Raw genomic sequence first — 26,939 nt, 5'->3', positions numbered from 1 at the left:
GGGGAGCAAAGAATACTTAAAAACATCAACTCTTGGTATGTAGGTCATAACTGGATATGGATGATTAATACGATGCGATAGTCTTCGAGGAGGCTGTAGGTATAAGCCAGGATCTAGGTTTAGTTTGCTGTTAAATAGCTGATAAAAAACTTTACTCTAGCTATATTTCTTGAAAAGCTTTTATTTATTCACAGATACCTGCAGCGTCCGAAGGCATTATCGCAGGGTGGGGGGGCGTAGAACGAAATCAAGCACCAGTAGTGCTATAGTCAGGTGATGAGAAATTCGAACACTCAGAACAGTCATAAAATACAGCAAAATCAAGCACCCACACGCGTACATTATTGATACAGAGTTAAGACTAGGTGATTAAATGAATAAGATCACGAATAAAAGCACGAAATGCTTCAACAAATGTTGAATCAACGACGTTTTTGGGGAATTTCTTCCAGACTGATTTGACATACGGAAAGGAAGAGTTCTGATGAACGTTTGTTCGACATTTGATTTCACGCACCTTAAAAGCATGATCACAACGTGCAGATACAAAATGTGGCTGCTGAGCATAAAGAGTTTTGTCAATCCCGGTTTTGAGGAAATAAATGCGATATAGCATTTCTAGTTTACTGGGCATGCGCCTCTTACTAAGAAGTTTCCAACCAAGAGATTCCTTTATTACTGAAACGCTGTGTCGAAAGTCGCAATCATTGGCGACAGAACGCGCTGCACGGTTCTGTACGCGTTCTAAAGCATCCGATTACGTAATCATACATCGATCCCACACCACGCTAGCATACTCAAGAATAGGTCTGGTGTGTGTGAGGTACAACAATTCTTTTATATTTGTTGGGGCTTTATGGAAATCACGCCGGGAGAAATTCAACATTCTGGAAGATTTGCCTACAACATATTCAGTGTGGGTTCTCCATGTGAGGTCCTTTCTGAAATGTACCCCGAGGTACTTAAATTCAGAAACTTTTTTCAGCGGAGTAGAATTTAGAGAGTACACAGAGTTTATTGGGTTACGTTTTCGTGTAAAAGCAACATATTTAGATTTATTTCAATGGAAGTGCTGAGTTCTGGGTGCTGCAATAAAGCGAGCGGAGCTGTTACCGATCGGTGTCGTTAGTAGGCGGAAAAAATAAATCTGGCAGCAAGTCTGACTGACAGCGGAGAGACGAGAACTAGGTGTGGGAGTCCTCATATATCGGGATACAGCCGGCAACATAGAGAGTTCTCCACTATTAACGAGAGGGTGGCAGTTATCGTAATTAGGCTTAATAAGAGGTGCACGCTGAATGTGGTACAGGATTACCCGCCTACATTAAGCCACAATTATCACATCGTCGAAAGCTTCCATGAAGGCGTGGAATCGGCAATGAGAAAAGTAAAAACACAATACATTGTACTGACGCGTGACTTAAATGCCAAAGTAGCTCCAGTCTGCAATGAAGCACAGTGGAGCTATTGGAAGCGGACTGGTAGCAAGAAGCAGGCTGGCGACTATGTCATAGGCTGTAGGAATGGCAGGGGGTGTTAACAAAGTTCGGAGGGGCAAATAATTTACTGATCATGAATACCTTCTTCTGCAAACGAGCCAGCAGCAAGTGGACGTAGAAGAGCCCCAATGGTGAGAGTAAAAATGAAGTAAACTTCATACTGTGCGCTCATCCTGGCATCGTAGAGGATCTGGAGGTCATCGGAAAGGTCCATTGTAGCGACAACAGAACTGTAAGATCACGAATTAGCTTAAGCTTGAAGAGGGAACGGAAGAAACTAGAGAAGCGAAAACCCATTAGGGAATTAGCGGTAAGAGGGAAAGTAGAGGCATTCAGGATTTCGCGTCTGAAGAAATATTCGGCTTTAACTGAGGACGACGAATTTGATGTTCACGCTCAGGACGATAACCTCACAGCTGCCATTACAGAGTGTGCAGAAGACTTTGCGGTAGTGTGGTTTGGTAGGGTACCGGCAAGCTCTCTCAGGAGACGAAAGATCTTATTAAGAAACGCCAAGACATAAAAGCACCAAAGCCTACAGACTGAATAGAGCTGGCCGAGCAACTAAATAAGCGCAAGTTAAATAAAATAGGAATATTTTACACGGATCGAATTGAGCATGCTCTAAAGAAAGCATGTAGCCAAAATCGGTTCCGAGGAAACTAGGTATAAGAAAAATGAGATGTGTGCGTTAAGAGACAAAGAGTGCAATGGCTTTAGCAACATGGATGATATATTTGAAGTAGCCTAAGAGTCCCAGACAAATCTGTACAGTATCCAGCGTAATCAGGGCGTAAATGAGAGACGAAGTGTCGTATAGCAGTGGGACATCGCGCCTGTACGGAAAGATGAAGTAATGAAAGCCTTTGGAACATCGCAACGGGTTAAAGCATCTTGTGAGGATCAGGTAAGAACAGTCCTGTTGAAGGATGGAGATGAGATGTGCTAAAAAATCTGGCCGCCCTATATAGGCAAGGCCTTATGACCTCGAGCGTACCAGAAGCTTGGAAGACCGCTAGTATACTCTTAATTGATAAGAAATGAGATGCCAGCGACTTGACCGATCAGCTTCCTGTCCATTACATGTAAGGTATATACTAATGTAATCGTTAATAGAGTCAGGACAAGCTTCGATTTCAATCAATCAAATGATCAGTCAGGCTTTCGAAATAGATACTCGACAACAGACCATATTCGCACCATCGATCAAGTGAGAGAGAAGTGTGCAGAATACAATGAAACCGTATACAGTGTGTTTCTCGTAAAACTTTACACAATTTTTGAAAATAGGATTTGTGAGCTAGAATAGCGCATTTTTTCCGCCTAGCGCTGTCAGCGGTGTAGCAGATCAGAATATATATAAGACGTACTAACTAGCTGGCTGGTTAACTAAAATTTAATATTTAACTTTTTAACTATTATCGTTAGGCTGTTTAACTATTAGAGGCTGCCGCCCACTGGATTTAATATCCATGTCAGTTTTCGGAATTTTTAAAACGCGCTTACCCTCGGTGCTGTGGTCTAACAAATTTAGGTTATTTCGGCGAGTTGCGTGCACTGGAAAGGTTGCTTTGCTTGCAGTCTTCTCGAAAGCGCATGTATTTTGGCGCGATGAAGCCACAATTTGTGTACCTACAGCGTCGAGGACAACCACGTTTTCTAAATTCTAGGAACTTCGGTGGATATTACTTACCCCGGGCTACACGCCTGTCAGTAATTAAGCAACCTAACAGTGACAGTTAAAAAGTTAACTACTCAATAGTAGTTAACCATTCTAGCACGCCTTAGCAGTATTCTGATGTAGTGCATCGCTGACAAAGCTGTGCCGAAAAAATCGCTATTCTATCTCAAAAAACCTATTTTTAAAAATTGTGAAAAGACTTAGAAGAAACACCATGTTTGTAGCTTTCATAGATTAAGAGAAAGCATCTGACTCGGTCGAAATCTCAATAGTCATGCTGTAATTGCGGTAATCAGAGTGTAAGAAAGCCTTGCGTAAAAATACTGGATGATGCCTATAACGGTTGCACAGCTACCGTAGACGTCAATAAAGTCAGGGATAAAACTCCAATATGGAAGGCTGTCAGGCAGAAGGACACAATATCGCCAGTGCTATTCACCACCTGTTTAGAGGAGCTTTTAGGGTGCCCGGATTGGGAACAGTTGGGCATAAGTGTTAACAGAGAGTACCTTAATAATCTGCTATTCGCTCGTACATTGCCTTACTACATCACTCAGGAGATGAAATGCACTGAATGATCAATGAATGAGGCAGAGGAGAGCGGTGCTTCTAAAATTTATTATGCAGAAAACCAAAGTAAAGTGCACCTGCCTCAGAAGGGAACAATAGTTTATTATTGGTAGCGAGGGCCTTGAAGTGGTAAGGGAATACGTTTTCTTAGGCCAGTAAGTGACCGCCGATTAGAGTCACGAGAGCGAAATAACTAGAAGGATAAGATTGGAGTAGAGCGCATTTGGCAGGTTCTCTCAGATTATGAATGGCAGTTTACCAATATCTCACAAGAGAGAAGTATAGCTGTTTCTTACCGGTACTCACATACGAGGGGGTACCCAAAAGAAACCGGACTTATTTTTGTTTGAACTTATTTGTTCACATTTTGAGCACAGACCTTCAATCTCCTTCAAAGTATTCCCCACTTGCAATGATACGCTTGTCGAATCTTTCATTCCATTTTTCAAAACATTGTTTAAATTCCTCTTTTGTGATGCTTGACAGTGCCTCCGTCGTTTTTTTCTTCACCTCAGCAACATCAGCGAAACGCTTTCCATTCACCTATTTTTTCATTCTGGGAAACAAAGAAAGTAGCACGGGGCAAGGTCGGGAGAGTATGAGGGTTGAGGAACAGGGGGCATGCCATTTTTGGTTCAAAATTGCCGTAGAGACAGGGCTGTGTGAGCGGGGGCATTGCCATGATGGAAAAACCATTCACCCGACCGCCACAAACCTGGCCGCTTCCACCGCACACTGTTGCCCAATCTTTTCAAAACATCCAAGTAGAAATTCTGGCTAACTGTCTGACCCTGCGGAACAAATTCTCAATGGACGACTCCTCTCACGTCGAAAAAAACAAATCAGCATTGTTTTGGGGTTTGGTTTCACCTGACGTGCTTTCTTGAGGCGAGATGAATTTGAAGTTTTCCATTGGCATGATTGTTGCTTTGATTCAGGATTCGATTCAGGAACACTTGAGTTGTCCCCATAGCGTCGTCCTTGTACGTCTTTCTTAATATTTCAAGAGTTTCCATTCTACTTTTTCCGAGCAAAAATCAGAATTTAGCCGGCGCACGCTGTTCACGAAAATCAGCCATTGTAAAAACGACATTCACACAAAACAGAGTCGTCAATGTAAAACTCTGCCTAAACTAGTCTGACCTCTTTCAACGACGGCACTTGGCTTACTGACTCTGAAATGCTCGTTCTATGTGCTCCTTGTGGCAAAACGCGGTACCACAGAATGTTTGCCGACCAAAAAATTTAGTCCGGTTTCTTTTGGGTACCCCCTCGTATGGGGCAGAAACGTGGTGGCTAACGAAAAGGGTTCAGCTTAAGTACAGCGCAGCAAGGTAAAGAGGCCAGAGTGGGTCAGCGCTCGAACACGAGTTAATGATATCTTGGTCGAAATCCAGGAGAAGAAATGAGCGTGGGCAGGGCATGTAATGCAAAGGCAGAGATAACCGATGTTTTTAAGAGTAACGAAAGAGATTCCAAGAGAAGGCAGACGCAGCAGGGGGCGGCAGAATTTAGGTGGCAGATCAGATTAAGAAGTTTGCTGGATGAAAATAACAGTAGCACATCGGATAGCCCATTGCCCTGCAGTGGTTGTAGTCAGGTTGATGAATTGGTGAACGGTATTACCGTAATTTTCATCCAGCAAACTTCTTAATCTGGTCTGCCACCTAACTTTCTGCCGCCCCCTGCTGCGTCTGCCTTCTCTCGGAATCTCTTTCGTTACTCTTAAAAAACATCGGTTATCTCTGCCTTTGCATTACATGCCCTGCCCACGCCCATTTCTTCTCCTGGATTTCGACCAAGATATCATTAACTCGTGTTTGAGCGCTGACCCACTCCGCCCTTTTCTGGCCTCTTAACGTTACACCTGTCATTTTTCTTTCCATACCTTGCTGCGCTGTACCTTTTAGGCTCCTGAATCCAAAAAAGACAGTCGTTATTGAAGTGTCACAACAGGGTGTCCTGTGTTCTCGATCTTTTTTGCGTAATTTGAATGTCAAAATTTTATTCAAGCCTTTTATGAAATTCGGGTAGAAATCGGGCTTTTGAACAAAAAATTCAAAAATACTGCTTTGTTTTTTGTTAGACATAAAATCTTATTTTTTCGATAAAATAAACACTTTACTAAAGGAATTTCAGCACAGACTTCTGATGCTTCTTGAATGAATGAATGAATGCATTACGAATCATTAGAAATGCTGTCTACGTTTTGTTGTGGCATGCTAGATGAGCGAACATTTTTTCGCGCACCAAACTATTGAAAGCAGGACCGTGAACACTGATATAGGCAGACTCTTTACGTTCGGACGCATAAGGCTCTCTACGGTGTATGTATACTACCAGTTTCATCTTAAGATTCTGGCAAATATGCTTTCAACTGTCAACTTTTCGGAAGTTCTCAACAATGCAGTGATTTGTAAATTGCAGCAATTTATGGCAGAAATTTTGTGTTCTTTACCCACTGTTTTTTCTCTCTTCGAGTAAGCAAGTTAGGAATTCCCACGAACAGTATACGTATTTTTCAGGGTTTTTTGTTCGCTCATTTATTTAGTGTATTGAGAGCCATGAGGTGATTCTTTTTTAACACATTCGCTCGGCTAGAGACAAATTAAACATATTCACGGATATAGCCTCTCAATCTGTGCATATCTCTTGTCAAAGAGCATTCCAGGGGGAGAGGAACGAATAAAAAAGGAGGGCGCTAACTGTACCCCAGCTTCCCCCCGGCAGATTTAAAACTCGGCGTCTATGCTTTGTTCTGAAAAAAGGATGCACTGAATGCTACTGATTGACCAGGCATTGCCCGTTCAGAACAAAAGTGAGCGAAGAGTGTATGACAGCGCGACAGCAGGACGTAGCACAGACGGCACTATCTTATTGGCATCACTTGACAGGAGAACAAAGGACCTTAATATTGCTTCTGACTGCCTGGTAGTGTCTTCAAGCCACAAGATTCAGAATAAAAATGAACATCCCAGTAAAAACTCCACACTGCTCAATTGCCAATGAAAGGAATTTATTTTTGACACTATTATATGTTTCTATGGGCACTGAAAAATAATTTCTGCGGTTCGATCTAATTCGCTGCTAATTTTATATGCCAACTTCCATCTGGCCTGTCTAATTCCTGTCTGATTCCCTAAGTTTTCAACGGCTTGAATAAGCTAACATTTAGGGGATCAGACGGTTTACACTGCAGGCTAAGTACGGTACTGCGACAGTAGGTTTGAAGAGGCTTTCATGCATATTTTATCACTACCTTTCACAGTGCACCGTGCACCATCAGTGAAACAATTCAGCGCATTGTTTTGGTGCGCAGCATGCAGTGTAGCAATACTTGTCTAGGAACTTTTAGCCAGGAATAAATAACAAACAGTCAATGACAACATCAAAACTTCTTTAATTTCTGCAAATTCCCGCACAAAATGACCGTATACAAATTGCACGAAAAGCACAGTAAATCATCAGGTTTAACTTACAGTCCTTGCCCTAAGGAATCAAAATCACAAGTCGACACAAGCTTCGAAGGGGCCATAAAAATGAAGAAATTAAGCTACAAAACTGCCAAAAGTGGCGCCATTGCAGGACACACGGCAGCGCCTCCTGGGCACGTGATGCCAATGCGGGTCGCACGTGGCCTCCCGCAACCCTGCCGCGAGCGGCCGCAGTGACGGATGCCACCCTCGAGTGGCGGCGGGCGGGCTGTGTTGCACGGATCACCTCCACTGCGAAGCCATCTACAGTCCCGGTGGTAGCCCTGCGCAGTGCCTTCTGCTTAGTTCATGGAAGTGGCACAAAATGTGAAATGATGATTTTATTTTCTCTCATAAAAACACTGCAAAACAAAGCGTAAACTATTTTTATGCTTTTCTTGGTCGCAGTTACACTTTCCTTGTTTCGCATATGTATCCCGACAGACCTCTTCTTTTCTGCTGAGTACCAACTGTTATGTCACAGATTCTAGATTATAAACCTAACGAAAGAGAAATTCAAACTGTTTGTGATACACACGTCTTTCTTTAAGAGCTCTGGTAGTGCACCCGCAGCTTCAGGTGCGGTAGAGCTCAAGAGGACATAAAACTATGGTATGACGTGTGGACACACCTTGAGCGTTAATATTTAGGTTCGCGAAGCGAATTCAGTGCTCGACCATCCTCTGAGCCAACTTTATGCCGGAAACTCGGCATCGAAACCAAGATCACTCCGCCACGATATCGCAGAGGGGCATGGAGGCGTGAGATCATGTGCTGTAACTTATTTGCAAAATTCACTTCCCCTTACGAGCACTCCGTACGCCAAAAAGCCGAGCCAAAGCCTACTACCACTGTAAAACCACGGGTGACCACCACAGCAGCACCTCTACGCCAGCAGCCACTCCAGGCCTATGCGCTGCTACCGTAAAGATCCTGCGTAACACCTTTGGTCCCAAGATACTCGAAAGTGGAAAAATATCGTAGCGAAATAATACGCACCATGCACTTTCCCCTGAGTTAGCAACGTCGGTGCTCTGTCCTTATATAGGCGCGAAGGAATGATACATTCGGTTACGTCGGGCCAAAACACATGCGCTTCCGGGAAATTTGCACGGAAAGCAAGCTCTCCAGTGCTCGTAACTCCTCGAAACAGCCAAAATATGTTGGGCCACAGCGCCCACAGTAACTGCGTTTTCGAAATTCTAAAAGCTGGTATGGGTATTGCTGATGGTTGGCTACATGCCTCCCAATAATTAAGGCGCCTAATTGTAAGAGTTAAAAAGTTAACTAATCCCTTTCGGTTAACCAGCCTCTAGTTAGCGCCCCTTGGCTGCATTATGATGCACTACACCAATGATAATGCTATGCCGAACAAAGCGCTCTTCTAACTCGAAACGAATATTTTTTTTAAATTCTTTTAAGTCTTAGGTGAAACACCCTGTACATGGTCAGCTGTGCCCCCGAACTTGCTTACTGAAGCTAACCAAACATCAAACACTCTGAAATGCACTTGAAGGAGTTCAGTGCTAGAAATCTTCACTCGAAATTTAAAAAAGAATTATGATTAAAGAAGGCTAAAAATACATATCGGGAGAATTGAAATGTTGTCTGCAGCGGTTTAGCTAGCAGCTCCACCACTGCTCCGCAGCGCCAGATGCTTCGGCTAGGTTTTCGAAGCCTAGCCACGCGTGGCTACGCTTTTCACTCAAAATCGTGTCATGTGGTCGCACTTCCCTGCGTCGCCTGCCCTTGGCTCTCCGGGAATGGTTTGTAAATGCGCACCCAATGATGACATTGCCTTGCTAAGCACTCAGGGGATGAATTGCAAAGCATGATCAATGATTTATACATGCAGAGCAGAACGATGGCTCTAAAGAATAGATGCGCAGAAAACCAAAGTAAAGCTCCATAACATTAGAAGGTAAAATCATTTCATGATTGATAGCGTAGGGCTAGAAGTGGTAAGGAATCGTACTTAGGGCAGGTAGTGACGGCAGATCTGGATCACGAGAGTAGAATAAATACAAGAATAAGAATAGGGTGGTGGACATTTGGCAGGTTCTCTCAAATCTTGAATGGCAGTTTATTATTACCCCTCAAGAAGAAACTATATAACAGCTGTATTTTACCGGAACCCACCTACGGGGAAGAAAGGAGGTGCCTAACGATAAAGGTTAAACTTAAATTGTGGACAAGCCAGCGAGGTTTGGAACGGACAATGACAGGTGTAAAGTTAAGGGACAAGGTGAGGGCAGGGAAGGACATGGAAAAAACGTGGGTTAGTGACATCCTAGTGGAAATCAAGAATAAATAGTCTTGGGCAGGGCATGCAATGACAGGAAAGACAACGGCTGGTACTTAAGGGTAACGGACTAGATACTAAGTGAAGGTGAGAGTAGCAGAGGGAGGCAGAAAGTTAGGTGCCCGGATTAGATTAAGAAGTTTGTGGGTCTAAGGGGGCCACAGATGGCGCTGGACAGGGTTAATTGGAGGAAAGATATAGGAGAGCCATTTGAACTGGAGTGGGCGTAGTCAGGCTGATGATAATGATGACCCTGGCTACCACGTCCTTTCAGGTAGCCAGGGTCGTCACGGGCAGAAAGCACTGCTCCTTACCGTCTTACGCTAGCCGCACAGCTTTCGTACCGAACGAGCCTAAAAAGGGCCCTTGGATTTCCACAGGCGGCCGCTAACAATCGAGTTTTTCATAAGTCACGATTGAAACTTCTTAACATTGTGGCTCCAAAAAACGTTATTAATTGAACTTGGTTGCTTCGGAGAGATTGCTAGCCGGGCGAACACTTCTACACCTTCTCCAGAAGTCAGAGTCCCTGCACTACTTTGCACTTAACACTCCTAGTACCCTAGGTCTTTACATTCGGAGGCCGTAATTTGAAAGTCTCGACTATACGTGTACCATTCCTCGTGTAAACACAAGCGGAGTGCTCAACTGGCGGAAATGCGTTCGTTCGTATTACAACATTTAGAAACAGAATGTGCTCGTCATCAAGTTTTCACTGACGGCTCCGTGGACAAGGTCAGTGAACCTAACGCCGCGGCATTCCATATTCCATCTTTGAATACTGCCTGATCTGTCTGCCTTACTCGAGTCGTGTCCTCAACAACGGCTGAAAGCGTACTCAGTGTGGCAACCTTACGGAAGCTAACGTCGTGTGCGGCGCAACCTGTTTTCATTGTGACGGAATTAAATTTGACCTTCAAACGTTACAGCATTGGTTTCCCTCCAAAGGTTGTCCTTAGGTCTCTGCGCTTGGTGTACAATCTGCGCAGTAGAGCCTGCTCTATACGTTTCGAAGCCTGCTCTATACGACTCCCACATAGGTGTCTTAGGCACCAAGGTGGTGGAGAGCATCGCGCATGAACCGCCGTCTGAAAACCCATCAGGACTCCCTCCGCATGTTGAGATTCTTCAATAAACGGCGTTCACCCATTTTATTTCCCTGTGGTGCACACCTAACCCGCCATGCGGAACCAAGGAAATAAAGATACCGGAAGCCACTTTAATACATACCGCCTTCGCACGGGTCCTGCTCAAACTTCAAATTCCTTTGAGGCTCTGATTTGGACTCTAAATAGTGGCAGCAGTTGTTGATGACTATTCTGGGCGACTTTGTTCAAGGCGACATAGACCTGTTCGATCACGGATCTGTGCCTGACATTCCCGATCCCAATTAACATCTAAATGCGGCTACGGTGGAGCAACTTCCGTTAGAACATTCGCGTCTGTTCCCACCACTAGCTTACAATAACCTGAACTCAAATTAAACCTAAGCCGGAGAGTGATATCAGCATGCCGCTGATGACTAGCCGTATCAACGGCGTCAGTGACATTGCCGGTACTTAATTTCACTAGTGGCAAAGAAGTGTACTTTAAGGCGCAGAGCATATCCGGACAATCCCTTGGCTATTTTAGGCAAAAGGTTGCTTTTAGATATACGCAACCTTCGGGCGAGAGAGGACAGCGCCGCTGCTATTGCAGGCGTCTTCAAACACAAGCTGAGCAACCGGCTTAGCACCGCGCGATGACTGGTTTGAAAACGCAGAGGCCACAGCTTGGCCTGCTCTGCAACGACACCTGATCGTAGATAAACCACATAAAAATTAATCTAAAAATCAGGTTATGCGATAAGTAAAACTTGCTTTGCTTTACCCAACTTTAGAAAATTAAGTGACCAAAATTGTTTTTCTCGCTCTCGCCTTAGCCAGGCGAGATTTCTAATGTCAGTACCAAGGTACACGTTAACCACCTTCATATCTTTGGGGAGTTCAAGCACTTGCGCTATTTCGACACGCCAGAGGTGTACCAAAAGTTGAAGTGTCATCGGTCATTAAGCAGATGAAGGGTTTACAGCGCTTTTTTCTTCTGGAAGCAGGAATATGAGCAGACGGGACAATCGGCAGTGGTTAAGTTACGTATCACTTTGATCCAAAAAAGATAGTGTGAATGCTCATTTTTTACATATCTGATGCTCCTACGCACACCTTCTCCCTAACCGCCACTTTGTCAGCGGGCCATGCTCACTCACTGCAGTTCTTGAGATTTAGAAAATCTCTACATTCCTAACGCAGCATCAGCAAAAAAGTACGACGTCTCAAGCCCTCGGCTTCTGCCGAATATACGCACCAGATGCTTTTGGTGAGGGACAGGCTGGGTCGCGGAAGTTCTGCAATACGACGGCTTTCCGCAGTGGCACGAGCGGCGCCCAGCTGGAAGTCGTCGAACGGCGCTACTCGGAGGCTCAATCCATTGCGGTGGTGAGGGAACTGCGCGTGCCCCATGTCCTGCTCCCGGCTTTCATCCTACTGCCAGCGCTGCGTGGAAACAGGAGAGCCACCGCTGGCATAGAAAATGCTGAAGGAAGCGTTCAGTCTGGGCGAACAAACATCCAGAATATGACGTTTGATGATGGCTTAGAATTGTCAACAGCTTTCAGAACGTAGCTTGAGTAAAACCCGAGCTCATATACTTTCCGCGGTCCTCTTCTTAGATGTAGCTTGTTCGGAAATCAGATAAAGAAGCTAGAACTTGTTTTTCGTTTTGGAGGTATTCTTTTTCGAATCTCAACGAAAGCTATAACTGCCAAAAGCGCAGATCTACGAGGTCATGCTTAAAGAGTGAGAAGTTGAGTGTCTATTTTTCTGCTCCAAGTAACGGCATCTTCCGAGTGAAAAGAATCAGTCAACCAAATCCACAAGATGACTGATAACGGCAGTCAGATAAGCAGGCAAACTACGGAAGTAGTTCCGCTGCTTTCTCATATATAACTACTTGGCCGCTTGTAGCATGGAAAAGGAACATCCCTCTCGTGTGCGTGCCGGACAACTTTGGATTTCGCTATGCACTTAGCGGCAGTCTGCTAAATAAATTCGCAAATACTTAGTGGTAAAAAATAGTTGACAGAACTACATCCGGCATAAAGGCACCCGGAATTACAAACCATTGTACGTCTTTGAAAGTCAGTGAAACAGGTAGTTCTCAGAAGGGAAACAATGAAGGTGAAGAAAAATACAAACACAGCAACCATAACATCACCAGAACAAACCAGGTACCTCCAGCCAAAGCATTTTTTTCTGATTGTGTGTGCCCTGTGTACACCTACACCCTCAACACTCAGTTACATTTCTTGGAACTAGTTTCACGTTAACCATAGACATCAGACGGTGTCAAGCGTAAAAGGACATCAAACATCAAACTTAAATTATACTTCAAGAGAAAGAGGATGTCAGTTTACAGTCTAGTGCATGAATACTCTATTAACAGCCTAGAAGTTACCGGTCTACACCTCTTATACAGGTCGCCCTGATGCGTAGCAGGGAGGAGATGAAGCGAATGTTATAGGGCATCACCGCTTTCAAAGTGTTACTAATGAGAGATGGAGCGTTTTCTCATTCTTAGCTTGCAATGAACAAAAGGGGAATACATCGTATAAAGTGCACGCATATATGCTTCGCTAATAAATTTCGAGAAAATATCTTCTGAACCTTGAAGACGGGATGTACTGGCATATTCATTGTAGGTCCCTAGCAAATGTGTCACGTGCAACTGGACAAAGGGAGAGACTGCGGATATGCTTCAGACACAGGTTCTTCTTGAGACCTGGAATTATGCCATCTTGTTGTCATATTTGCGGTTGACGCAAGGGACCTATTTCTGAGAATTTGCATTTCTGTGCTAATTTGATCTCCAACAGACCCTGACCCCTCAGTAACGACGTCAACCCCACAGTCGCAAGAAAAATAAGGAATTGTAACACCAACTTTTATTCTGTTCTAGTTTGTCGAAAGAGGAGCTTCGCAGCCTGAGGCGCTTCCATGCTTTTCTTTGTTGGGTATAGAAGCCTATGTTCATATCACAAGGGAAAAACTTCCTAGACCTTATCTCCGCATTCCAAATGATCTGAACAATAGCTGGCCTATTTTGTCTGAAGTTCCTTGAAAGAGCGAGAGGTAATACTCGTACAGTTGGTTACAACTTCCACTTGTCATACCAATTTCACCAATGAGATGCAAGACAGGACAAACTGTCTGCTCCTGAATGTAATCGCCTACCGAAGCCTCGTCATCTGCTCTGAGTACTCGTTCCTGCCGGAGAAACACATTCGCCGAATAAGGTGACTGCAGTTGACGTCGGAAAGTGTTGATTGGAGGTCATTTGAGGAGGTATTTGCCTTGCAGTTAACTTATAATAGTTACGCTTATGATAATGAATTGTTCCCGAAAGGCTGAGTTATTATGTCGACACCACGCCGCGTAGTCCGCCTGGTCGGATAGAGTTAGTCCTCACTCAGCACACAAAAATGCTATACCAGGCAGAGCCATCCATGCATGGGCGAGGCCGAATGCCTTGGGCAACAAAACAGTTTGAGTCAGTGTTCATTTGATTCATATGTAACTAATAACTATCCTGATTCCATCACAGTTTCAGTTGGTTTATAGGTGCATAGATCAGAAGTATTCGCCGTGAGAAGAGTATGAAGGAAGAGCACGCTGTTCAGAATCCTGCGGTCGCGACTACGAAACATGGCTGCTGGGTTGTACATAAAATATTGTGCCAATCAATGTATGGGAGGTCCAGTGCTACAAAGCGCTAAATTATTTTTCAGGGACAAAATGTTGGGTTTGGCCTGCCCTAAATTTTACAATTCTTCTTTCAATTACTGTTGTGAACCTGCCAGGTCACCGGCTTTTACCCACCTGCGCTCAGGTGTTCACCGCTTCTCGCTGCTCCAGCCGAGGCAGGGCTGAGATGATCACGTGGTATTGCGCCGCGGAGGGGTGCGATTTGGTGTACAGCGCCTTGCGCGCGCCGCCTGCTCGTGGTTATTGAATTGTGCGAGAAATGATGAAACTTTGAGGGTAATTGCGTTTTCTAAATCCTAAACAACTGACATGGCTACCACTATTGGGCAGCTAAAAATCTCTAAATGCAATCGGTAATAACTAAAAAACTGACTATTACAGTTTTTTTATTCACTTTACTACTTAATATGACAAGCGTCTTTTCTGGCAACCGCCAACACTGATGCTGCTGATTCAAAAGCCGTCTCTTTATGTAAAAAAATTTTACTTTCAAAAATTAGTGATAGGCTTTCTGTCAACATCCTGTATATGGATGTTCACAGGATAATCGCAACGGGAACCTGCGGTATATCATTCGACTAATATGGTGCTCCAGTCCATTCTGTGCGCTAAACATTGCCGCGTATTAGCTAGGGCGTCCGCAACGCAAGCAATCAGTCGTAAACCATACGTGCAACTTCCGCACGTCTTTTTTTTTAGTGCCACGTATCACTGTGTAACTGTCAACAAACAATCGCGGAAACTCTGTCATTGATCATTCATGCAATTACACCTGGAAACGTGTACATGCCTTGCGTGAACACTAAGCGGTGGATAAGCTACTTCACGCTCAGCGCCGCTATGTGAACCGGTCGCGACAAAGTGCACCTCAGCAGTTAGCACTTGAATATCACTAACCTGGCTTCGTTGCGAGGCAGCGGAAGCACCAGCGAGAGCACGATGGCGATGGCATACGTGAAGCGGCGCAGCAGCTGGCTTCTGGCAGCGCTGCGCCTGGCGACTTGGCTGTACTGATGCGTGAGCCGTCCGGAGCGCTGGTGCGGGATCTGATGGAAGCACAGGGCGCTGCGGCGTATGTGCACCTCGGTCCACTGAAGCTAGGGCCCAGCTGGGGCTTCCAGCCGATTAAACAAAGCATGCTTTCAAGGGCCCACCACCAGCCGGTTCTTGAAGGCGATGAGCTGGCCCCAACGGCCACCATTCTCAGCCTGCCGTAGGGAGAAATTAGACTGTGGCTGCAGATGTAACAGTGAAAGACGCTTGAGGATAGTTCCTTGCAAGAAGTCGGCCATTATCTTGTGGTTTAGCAATGAACAACGACTTGCGGGTCGTTCACAGTTAGCGGTTAAGGAATTTGACATGTTAAAGCAGCAGGCATCGCTGACACACACTGTCAAGGTATCGGGAGTATGTTGACCTGTGTGATATTTTACTTTTAATATTTATAGACAGGTGTCAGGTGTATTCCCATTTTTCCAAGCATCGGAATCTTCCAATGCCGGGCATTAAATTGTTGACAATTTGGATGTTTAACAGGCAAACATACTGCGTTCTAAGAAGACTGGAAAGAAAATTAGGAAATTTTTAGTGTTAGTTCAAACACAGCCTCGATCATACGAGATATCTATATTGCCGTAATTTCCATCTCACGGCCTCTTATTGAAATTTCTCATGTCGCAGCCTGTGAAAATAGAATACTTTGATTTTACCCATTAAGTTTTTCTCTAATTCGCGGCTGGCTACCGGTGATACCAACAATACGGACGAAGCCATCTGAGACGCGTGTGTTGAAGTGCCGCAGTGCCCAAGGTTTCATCCATATAGTATGTTGTATTTTAGGATGCCACACACAAAAAATAAGAATATAAAGCGGGCGTTGTTTCTAACTTAGAAGACATGAAAATCTTATTACGCTTTAAGTTTTCCTTCTACGCAGTACCACTGACCTTTTCGGTGTGAACACTGCGTGCAGCCCAAAGGCTCCACAAACAACACGAGCAAACTAGACAGAGGCGAGAAATACAATTCCCAAACGCTTCGCCAAAGCGCGCGATTGGAACCCTCACGTAAGATCAATTTAATCCAGCCCACAGAAGCCCGAGGCTGAAGTGCTACGGTGTTCAGCTAATGAGCACTAGGCGGCGGACTGCCCCGCTGTTAGAACCGCGTGTACCTAAAGTCGGACACAAATCAGCAGCAGCTGGCAACAACAACCCATGAACCACAGTCACTGAAAGGAGTGAAGTCATATTTTTTGTGTTCGACAGTATAAAACAAGCCAAACGCATCCTAATCTTTTATCATGTAGTTTTGGTTTTTTTAATATAATCTTTGTTTAGTTATGAAAAACTTGAACTGCTGACAGTTTCCCTCTCGCGGAGGATCTTTTCCTGGTGCTCATGACTGTGGCGGAGCTTCGGTGCAGACATTTCTATTCGATGACAGACTAAAAGTGGTTGAATATATACCGTCAAACTCTCTCAATTTTCCCTGGTCATGTGTAAACGAGATGACGCTTCCCCATGATTACAGGCTTTCCGAACGGTGAGCCGTGCCAATTCCAAGGCTCTCAGAGCACAGAATATGGTACATGACACTCGAACGTGCGCCTAAGCAAGTAGTCCCAATCATCGCTACAAGTTTGCCATCTGGTCATTCGTTACTCACCAGAAATTTGTCAGTGCAGGCGACGGAGGATTTTTTGTGGAAGAAGCATGACGCTGAAGTTCCTGCGCGGCTCGCCACCGGTTCCGGCATCTGTGCGCCCTGTCGTTGTTAAGGCGAAAAAGCCTTTAATGGCTCATTGTCCCCTCCGTCCGGCGCTACGGCCAGCGCCTGGATGACGGGTGTCCACCGAGATATGTGCGAGAGTTACTTCGTAATTTCCTGTCCTAAAATACAATTTTCATTTTCTTCATTACGGCCACTGACGGAAAATTACTGCGCCATTTCCTTTGCTAAAAAAGCGTTGCGTTCGAAGGTCTTTCCAACGGGCAAGGCATCGCGCCGAACGGGTGGTGGCGTTCCGTGAACTCCCTGGCAGCGCTACAACACGCTGTCGCGTTCCACTCCTAAAGGAGAAGCTTAAGCGTCATTAATTCGCCGTCAATTAGTATTTAGTCATTACTCAGTAATTAGCCATTATTCATTAATTTCCCATTACTTAGTAATTAGTCCATAATTATGTCTGCCGTCATCCAGTGATGACGTCACCAGTGCCACTGAGGCAGTCAAAGTGGTGCTTAAATCGATTTCACCTCTGCGCACTTTAGACAGTCAAAGTGCCCCCTGAATTTTTGTTGTCGTTGTTTACCTCAGTAAACATGGCACATACCCAGGAGGGGGCATCGGCCAAGGTACGGTGGTGAATGCCAATGAAATATTTGGTACGTCTTTCTGTAGGTCTTCAGAAAGAAGACCATATCGGATATTTGCGGGCATATGTTTTACATGGGACGGAAAAATATGTTCGTTTTTGAAGACGGGGTCAGCCTGTGTATCAGCAACTCGTTGCAAAGAGATCAAATCAAGCTGAAGCGGTGCTAAGAGGTTTTTCGTGAACCTAACATGCGGAAGCTGATAACGTGGTCTACAATTCGAGAAAAAACAAATGCGGTTGGGATAGAAAACTTTGAGTATTAACGCCGTGGGCCGGGTCAAAGGACCTGTGGAAAGTACGCACCGTGAGAAGTTCCATGCGGGAATATAGATCGGAGATACGGGCTTCCGGACAAAGGAGAGCGCTTAAATCTGATTTTCCGAGCCCGAGGCAAAGCCGTAGGGCACGCCTTTTCACTAAGGCCAAGGGCTACAGCTTGTAGTTTGCGCTACCAGAGAACAGCACGCAGCCGATTTCCAGAATCGGTTGCATATAAGCCTTGTAGAGAAACAGCAACGTGTCGCAACGCATGTCTAAGTTTATTGCCTACTCGAGTCAACCGGCCCAGAGCATGTTCCCCTTTACTAGCATTGTTCTTAACATGGCGCCGCCAGTCCAAACTGTGGTCGTAACACCTAGGTATTTAACCGACTCCATCTGCGGAACTAGGTTGGAACGGTAGCGCCCTGTCGATCGCTCATCATTTTCTTTCACTTCTTGCTTTGTTTCAGAAAAGAACGATCGGTAGACGCAGGCACCTGTGAAACTTATATGCGTTATCACCTATGTCACCTGTCAAAGGTCCTCAAAAATTAATATCAGTGACCTCATGCTTTTTCAGAAGTCGTCAGAGAACACCCCTTCCCCCCCCCCCCCCCACACACACACACAAGAAAAGAATACGACTCATTGGAATATTCATGTAAAAAATAAAGAAATTGCATTATCTCGCCGTGGAGAGTACGTGTAAGCATGAAATGCGCTACATGAAAGCAGTGACACATTCTGAGACGAGTCACAGATGGTGTGGAAGAGGTGACAAAATTAGCGATGTACGTTTCGCATTCTGCTTTATGCTTCAAGCACCACATTCATTCTTTGCGAAGCCGTCTGGCTAAAACCGCACACATTGCAGTGTGCTATTTGTTGCTATTGATGCACCCAGCCAGCGTGGTTGTTTAAAGCGAGACAGCCAACTAGCGCGTCTGCCAAACTTAATGCCCGTGAAAGTTGTTTGTTTTATTGCTTCAATTGCGTGATTGACGTGGACCGCACGGGTGAAGCATCGCTTGCGCCTAACGTCATTTTTGCTACACGGATAATTCCCAATGGATTGCTCCATGCTCTTCAGCAAAACAAGGTAGGCTAAAATTACGCTTTATATAGAGACTTGCAGTATTCATAGACAAACAGATGTGTCGTGGCAGCACACTCTCCATGTAAAGACCTGGAACCGCAACCGTTAGAGCAGAGTGGAAACTTTCACGCCGAAGCGAATGATGTCTCGGGCGCTCGGTGAGCACCTGTTCGCCTTCATTCAAGTAGTTCATGAAGCCGCATTATATTAGGATTAATTTTAAATGTATATGCATTTTGCATTTCATTTGCCTTGTAAACAGTGTGACAGCAACATCAGGTGAAAGCCGCAAGTGGTGTCACACAAATCACATGGTAGCGGGACCACGCGGTAAAATAGGACAAGTTACGTAGGCGTCTATTGACGATGGTGGCGGGGGTGAACACTCTCAAGTTTCAGTTATACTGCAGATAACCGAAACGACTCAGAATCCTCAGAAGCCTGACTGCAAACCTTAAGAGCGAATTAAAGGCAGCAAAGAGCTTATATCTATCCTAATTGGCAGACAAACTAAAAACGAACGTAAAAGAAGTGTGGCACTTTATCAAATGCAACAAAAAGGATGTTGTAGGTATTCCGGCCATCAGGGATGGCGATAATCTGTTGAATGACGACATAGTGCGAGCAGAGTGTTTCAATGCATATTTTCATTCCGTCTTCTCAGCTTGGTGCTCAGACGCAATTACGGAACAGCAGGAACAGCTTAATGCAATCCCAGATATGGTTATAACCGATCAAGGTGTCAAATCAATGCTACAGAACCTAAATGCGCATTCCGCACCAGGTCCTGACGGCATTCCTAACTATATTCTAAACCACTGTGCACAACATATCAGTGGCTTTTTGGTTACTTAATTCAACAAGTCACTACAGACCGCGAAACTACCTCTAGACTGGAAAATAGCCAATGTTACACCAGTTCACAAAAAGGGTGATCGTAGCCAGGTTTCCAATTACCGCCCCATATCTTTGATATCTGTTTGTTGCAAAACCCTGGAGCACATCATCTATTGTGGACTTGTAAAACACCTTCAAGATAACAGTTTTTTCACATCCGCACAGCATGGCTTTCGATCAGGGCTGTCATGTGCAACGCAGCTAACTGAGTTCATTCATGACATTGTATCCGGGATAAACGACTGTTTTCAGATAGACGCTTTTTTCTAGATTTTAAGAAGGCCTTTGACGTTGTGCCGCACCACCTTCTTCTAAAAAAAAAGGTCATGCCTTGGTCTCCCTGACTATCTGTTCGGTTGGCTAAAAGATTATTTAAGGACACGCCAGCAGCAGGTGGTAATCAATGGTGCATCATCTTCGCCTGTGGATGTTTTATCTGGAGTGCCACAGGGTTCGGTGCCCGGACCATTACTGTTTCTCATATTCATCAATGACATACCTGTCGGCCTCAGATCCACTGTCAGACTATATGCTGAGGATTGCGTTTTGTATTCCCCTGTCACGTGCCTTGATGATCTTTGTGTATTACAGGCTGACCTTGACCGAGTTTGCGAGTGGTGCTTGAAGTGGGGCATGGAATTGAATGTATCTAAGTGTTTCCATGTGCAATTTACAAAAAAAAAGAAAGTTCTTGGATCGTACCTTTTAAACCATGACACTATCCAAACTATTGATAAGGTTAAATATCTTGGAGTTATACTCACAGCATCCCTCGACTGGACAGCCCACATTGACATGATAACTGCCAAAGCTTCTAGTCTTTTGTAATTTTCCGACGGAATTTCAAAAGCTCTCCCCAGGTACTAAAAGAAACATTACATTTAACAAATGTCAGGCCATTATTGGAATATGCATGTGTAGCATGGGACCCTTTCACGGGTACACTCATTGACAAGTTAGAAAGGGTACAGAAACGCGCTGCAAGGTTTGTGACTGGAAATTTTAATTTTCATATAAAGAGCTCCGAACTTCGCGACAGTATTGGTTGGAAGACTTTAGTAACTCAAAGAAAACTCTGCGGGCTGAAGTTTTTGCAAAGTATTTACAATGATTGTACCGGTATTAATAAAAACACTTATCTAAAACAGCCATATTACATTTCGGAGAGACGCGATAACACGAAAAAGATTAATAGTCATCAATGCCGCACTTATGTATTGAAGTATTCGTTTTTCCCTAACACAATCCTGGACTGGAATAAGCTTCCGAATGATGTGGTTTGTGCACCTGATTTCGAAAGTGATGTTGAAGCGATAATGTGATGTATTTTTTTCCAGGTCTCGTGCGTTTACCAGCGCTGTGCCATCACTCATACTACTTGTAAACTCATTTAGTCTTCTTTTAATATGTTGTGTTATCCTTGCTGACATGTTTTCCAATATCTTCTTTGCATGTGTTATTGTATATAGTAATATCCCCCCTACAATAATGCCTCATGGGCGCTGTAGGTACTTTCAATAAATAAACAAGTAAATAAATAAATGCCCCAGAAAGCAAGAAACTGGACAGCCGTAGCCGTAGCTCAGATGGTGGAACACCGAACGCTAAACTCAGAGGTCGTGGGTTCTGATCCAGCTGGCGGCTTGCAGTTGTTTTTTCTTCTGCTCTTATTTGTTCACCCATTGACGAAATCTACAGAATAAAAAAAAGACAGCTGCTTGGTTTTGTTGGTTGTTGACTTCCGTCATGTATCTCATAATGAGAAGCCGTTTCAATTCCATTGTAGGCTGAATAGATTACCAGTCGTGGCATTCTAAACTTCATTTTATGCCTTGACACAAAAAGAAAAATGCGCTGGATCGGACTGTATTCTGAACACTTACCTTGCACGTTATTCCCTTTGTTTACCATATATTTCAATCATTTTTTCAAAAACCGGCATTGTCCCTTCCTCATGAGAACTCGCCACTGAACTTCCACTTTTTAAGTCCAAGCACAAGCAACTTCTTTCTAGTTATAGGCCCTTTCCTTCAACAGCATACTCAGGTAAAGTCCTACAGCACATTATTTATAAGCATATTTGGGAATTTCTTGAAGCAAGTAATCTTGTGTCCAGGGCTCAACGCAGGTCGTATAGGGGATTTATTACAGTGACGCATTTAAGTGAATTTTCACATGACATTTTGTGGCGAAAGCAACACTACGCGAGTCGCCGAGCCATTTCTCGAAGCCGAGGAAAGGCCATACTGCGCATGCACGAGGAGCAGTGACATCCCACGGCGCACAGCTGGCGCGCCGCCGCCGTCGCTGCGCGGATGACTCAAGGCTGTGTTACGCGCGCGTGCGCGGCACTGCCACGTCACGTTGGCCAAAGCGAGACCCTCTATACTCCAACGCCGCTTGACCACCGACGTCTTCGGCGGCTACGGAGCGCTCTGACGGTGCTGGCGTCAAAATTGAACATGTGCCTATACTGCGCCGGGCGCATCGAAGCCGCGAGCCGAGAATGCACCGCTCGCGTCGTCTACGGAGCGCGTAGCCGCTACTCGGAGAGCAGGAGGCCGGACGAATGGATTTCTGCGCATGCGGTCTCGCGTCGCCGCGGCTGGAGCATAGGGGGTCGAATTTCAGCCCGGCGCAGCGTCGCCAACGTGACGTGTCCGACCACAACCGACGCGCTTGCGCGCGCCGAGAACGTCGGAGTAGCCATCAGAGGCGCCGCCGCCACGCTCGCCAGTTGCGCATGCGCAGCAGCGGCGCATAGCTAGCGTGCCAGGGCCGCCGCCGCTGCCGCGCGCTCTCCATCCCCTATCTCCCTCTCGTCGTTGCATTCGCAATCCTCCACGTTTAACCAGAGCTAAACCACTGCCAAAATTTTTCTTAACACAGACGCCGACTACCAAACTGTTGCCTTATTCATCGATTTCTGAAAGCCTTTTGACACGGTCCTTCACTCTAAAGTGTTATGCAAACTTTTCATCTTCAATAAATCCCAAATCATTAATTTGCCAATTTCGTCTCACACCGCTCTCGCTCTGTTCCCTTTAATTCTGTTCATTCTTGAGTACCTCACCTATTTTGAGGAGCTCCCAACGGCCCTGTTCGTCGCCCTTTGCTATTTTTATTCTACATTAACGATTTTCCTGACACTGTAGCCTCTAACATCAGTTTATACGCCGATGACTGCATCCTTATTCACACTGCCGATGAGCACCTTCTTCTGAATGAGTCTTTTCGCGCTGTTTTGTAACTAGTACCAATCGTGGCAGATGGAGATCAGTTTTACCGAAACAGTTATGTTTTTTACGAACACCCTATCACATTATTCTTTCGAATACTCATTACTGCAAAGGGTACAGGAGTGCAAAAATCTTGGAGTAATGTTCCCTCCCAATATGTGAAAATCAAAACGCACTGATTACATCACATTTAAAGCGCTCAAGCAGTTTGGTTACTTGACGCGCAGCAGACGGGTAGCTCCTAAAAGACCAAATTTCTGATCTTTACCGCGTGCTATTCTTGAATATTCTTCAAATTCATGGAATCCATATAAGCACTATGCAAGTAATAAACTTTAATCTGCACGGAAAGCTGCTTGTTTGCCGCTGCTATAGCTATCATTTTTGACCCTCATCTACCATGTCCTCCCTAAATTTAAGTATGCTCACATCCCACCGGAAAACTGATTCCTTAAAGCTTCTCCACTCTATAGTGCATTCTGCGTGCTGCCTTTCTGTTGGTAACCATATCTCATTTTTACAACCGTCTGCAACTAGGGGCCATTATAAACTTTATGTCCAACAATTTTTGCACGCACTAACACTGTCAAATACAGCTTCTTTCTAGGTACTGTTTTGAGTTAGAGCTCTTTACAGGGCCACACACGTCTATTATCGCTTTCTGATTTCGCGCCTGCAATTGAGTCGATGTCACATGCGGAGGTATTGCGTTTGTATTCTATTCTTGCTATGTGCTCTTGGTGCATAAAATTGTATAACGTAATGCATCTTGTGTAGACCACTCCTGCTCAAGCCCCTGCATCGAGCTGCAGTATTTTGAAATAGAATAAAAAGGAGTTGGCCCACCGCCAAAATTTTGTCGGTCGACTCTCGAAAAGTTCAAAACTGAGTTTACCCGCTTTCGCAACATACATAGGACACCCTCAGAATGGGTTCTGTCCCGCCCAAAATTTAGGCGGCGGCCCGTGTTTTTCATGCTTAGAAATGTTAAACCCCCCACCATTTTGTCATATATTGCAGCTTCGCATTAGACATCGCCTAAGTAAACAGGCAATGCACAAAAAATTCTTAAAAGTCAGGAATATATGAGGTTCTAGAAAAGCAGCGACGAACAGGGCCGTTGGAAACTCCTCAAGTTAGGTGAGGTACTCAAGAATAAACAGAATTAAAGGGAACAGAGCAGAGGCAGTGTGAGACGAAATTGGCAATCAAATTAATTATTTGGGATTTATTAAAGATGAAAAGTTTTCATAACACTTTAGAGTGAAGGACCGTGTAAAAAGGCTTTCAGAAATCGATGAATAAGGCAACAGTTTGGTAGTCGGCGTATATGTTACTACGGAAGCACAAGGAAACTGCTCAGTAAATACATGTCAGCCACAAATCACAGACTCTAAAAATCCTTTCGAAGACAGAGCTCGAGTTGGGTAGGGCAGGTAGCTCGAAATTTCTACAGTGCACGTAAAAGAACACTGCACCTCAACACAGCATTACGACGACTAAAAGGCGAAATATTAAGTTCCTGAGGGCTTCCTAATGATGATGGTTTAGGAAAATATAAATAGTTCCTAACTGATTCAAAGAGTGGAGAGTTAAATAACGTGTGGAAGAACTTGAAACATCCAGAGTGGGCGACGTGAAGAAAGTAGACTAAGCTTAAAGTCAGACAGATAAGAAAGTGAGTGACCTTGTTTACGTCTGTGCAATATAAAATGAACCGCCTTTTTAGTTAACCGATTCCAATTTTTTTGCATCCTCAAGCTTCCAAACGACGCAATTATATTCCAGGTTTGGGCGAATCAGGGACGTCTGCTGGACCAACGCACCGAAGTGCGGCGCAAGTATCCGAGACTTTGGAGAGCTTGATAAAAATTTCATTGATGTCTTTCATATCAGGAATCAGGACATACCCTGTGCGCAGGGTATCGCCGAGGTATTTGTACTCGAGTGCTCATTTTAACTAATTGTCTTTGAACCAATATGTCAGCAAGTAATTAGACGTATGCATGCAGAATGACATGAAAACATTTTGTAGAAATTAATCGTCATTGGCCATGTGGCACACCACTTGCAGAAATTTGACAAATACTTGTTACGGTCATCATTCAAGCGTTAAATAATTGTATAATAAACTACACAATCTCAGTGTGCAGGCTTATGCTAATAGATACATGAAGAAGTCGATCATTATGAAGAAGAAGAAAAGAAGTGGGCCCCGAATGGAATCCTGTTGAACGTCTAAGCCCAATGAAACGTCAATGACTGATGATGTAGAATAGACGTATACATATTTTGAACGTTAGGAAAGGAAACTACAAGACCAGGGCATTTCAATACAGCGTTGAAGCTGTGAAGAGTTTTCAGTGAGGAACGGTGTCAGATAACTTAGATAAGTGCATAATCGCTTGTCAACTTGCTCACCCATATCAAAAGAAAGACAGATGTCATTACATAACTCTGCTAATTGTGTGATGGTGTTCAATACACGACGAAGGCCATGGTGAAGATTACTGCGGAAAGTGTCGGACTTGAGGAAAACTTTTATGTTTCAAGTTAACATGTTCTAAAAATTTACATGGATGTTCTGTCTTGATATAATGTATAATGGGACAATATCTGCATGCTACCGGATTTGTCTCTGGAGGGGGAAAATTTTCGCTAGGTTTCATGACGTAGGAACTGTGTCGGTTGATAGAGATTTTGTAGAATAGTAATGACGTATCTACTAGTCCAAACAGCTTACTGTAAAGAAAGGAATAGCGTATCTCATCGGATCCACCGCTATCTTTACTACTCTCCAAGCTTAAAATCTGATTCAGAACCCCTTAGTAGAAACGTGAACATTGTCAATTGAAGAATATGCATTACAAGTACTGGGAAGAGTTTCGAGCTTGTAGTAAACACTGAAAGTAGGTAATAAATACAGATACAATAGACGAGGGGTAGCAGATGGGTATGCGGTACAAAAACTGCCACGGAATCCTTCAGTTAGCTGCTTTCGAGGTAAAACGGTGGGCTCCAGTGCGCATGAGCCAGACGACTTACTGTCATTGTGCCACCAATCCTGGACTAGCCGTAGAATGAATAGCAATTCCAGCTCTGAAAAATCTTAAAAAGCCAGGCGGAATTGCATCCGCAACCATTCATGGATCTGAACCACCAGGGGTCATAATTTGCAGCTTCGCTACGCGGCCCACAAGCACAAGCGGTCACCCCGGAAGTTTAGAGAATGCGTTCATCCGCGCACCGTGACGACAAATGGAAGCAGACACGTCCAAGCGTCCTGGCTCGAAACTATTCTCAAACAATAAAAGATTCTCTCAAATGCATTACCTTTTTTGATGCTTTTATCGGCCTGAAAACTGCCTTACTCTCACTGGCTAATTTCGGTAACCGTGTACTAGGTTGCTCTGAGTGTGGGCTTTAACGTCCCTAAATGACATGTGGGCGGTCAGGGAACGCGTAGTGGAGATTAATTTAGGCCATCTGGGTTTGTTTATTGTGGGCTGATGTCACACAGAAAGCGATTATTTTTGCATTTCGCCTAGAACGAAATGTGGCTGGTCGGGCGGGAATCCACCCCACTCCCTTACGATCAGGATGCAAAAGCCACTTTGCTACCTCGACACGTAATTGACGTCGTTGTGAACGCTTTAGCTTGGTGCCGAGCAATAGTCGGGTCTTTTTTCAGATAGAAAAGCAAAAACATTAACCTTCGAACATACATATGATGGGAGTTAAAA

At 44.5% G+C, this 26,939-nt stretch overlaps 1 long non-coding RNA gene across 7 annotated transcripts in view; it reads right to left on the bottom strand.

The window, feature by feature from the left end:
* Positions 1-7,130: 7,130 nt before the first annotated feature.
* The window catches only part of LOC149355737 (uncharacterized), a 41,770-nt gene continuing 21,961 nt past the window's right edge, over positions 7,131-26,939 (bottom strand). For 3 of the 7 annotated variants that reach the window (XR_016291567.1, XR_016291568.1, XR_016291569.1), the window contains 3 exons: positions 15,222-15,532; positions 11,869-12,056; positions 7,131-7,507 (listed from right to left, as the gene is read on the bottom strand). This is a non-coding gene — a long non-coding RNA (uncharacterized LOC149355737). The remainder of the gene's footprint in view (positions 7,508-11,868; positions 12,057-15,221; positions 15,533-26,939) is intronic. The other 4 variants (XR_016291565.1, XR_016291566.1, XR_016291570.1 and 1 more) reach the window with 2 other exon arrangements.

This window comes from Amblyomma mixtum, chromosome 3 (genome assembly GCF_055824585.1).
Source record: "Amblyomma mixtum isolate Tamu chromosome 3, ASM5582458v1, whole genome shotgun sequence".
NCBI lineage: Eukaryota > Metazoa > Arthropoda > Arachnida > Ixodida > Ixodidae > Amblyomma > Amblyomma mixtum.
Note: the sequence above shows the minus strand (reverse complement) of the source record. Positions and strands in the feature narration are given on the sequence as shown.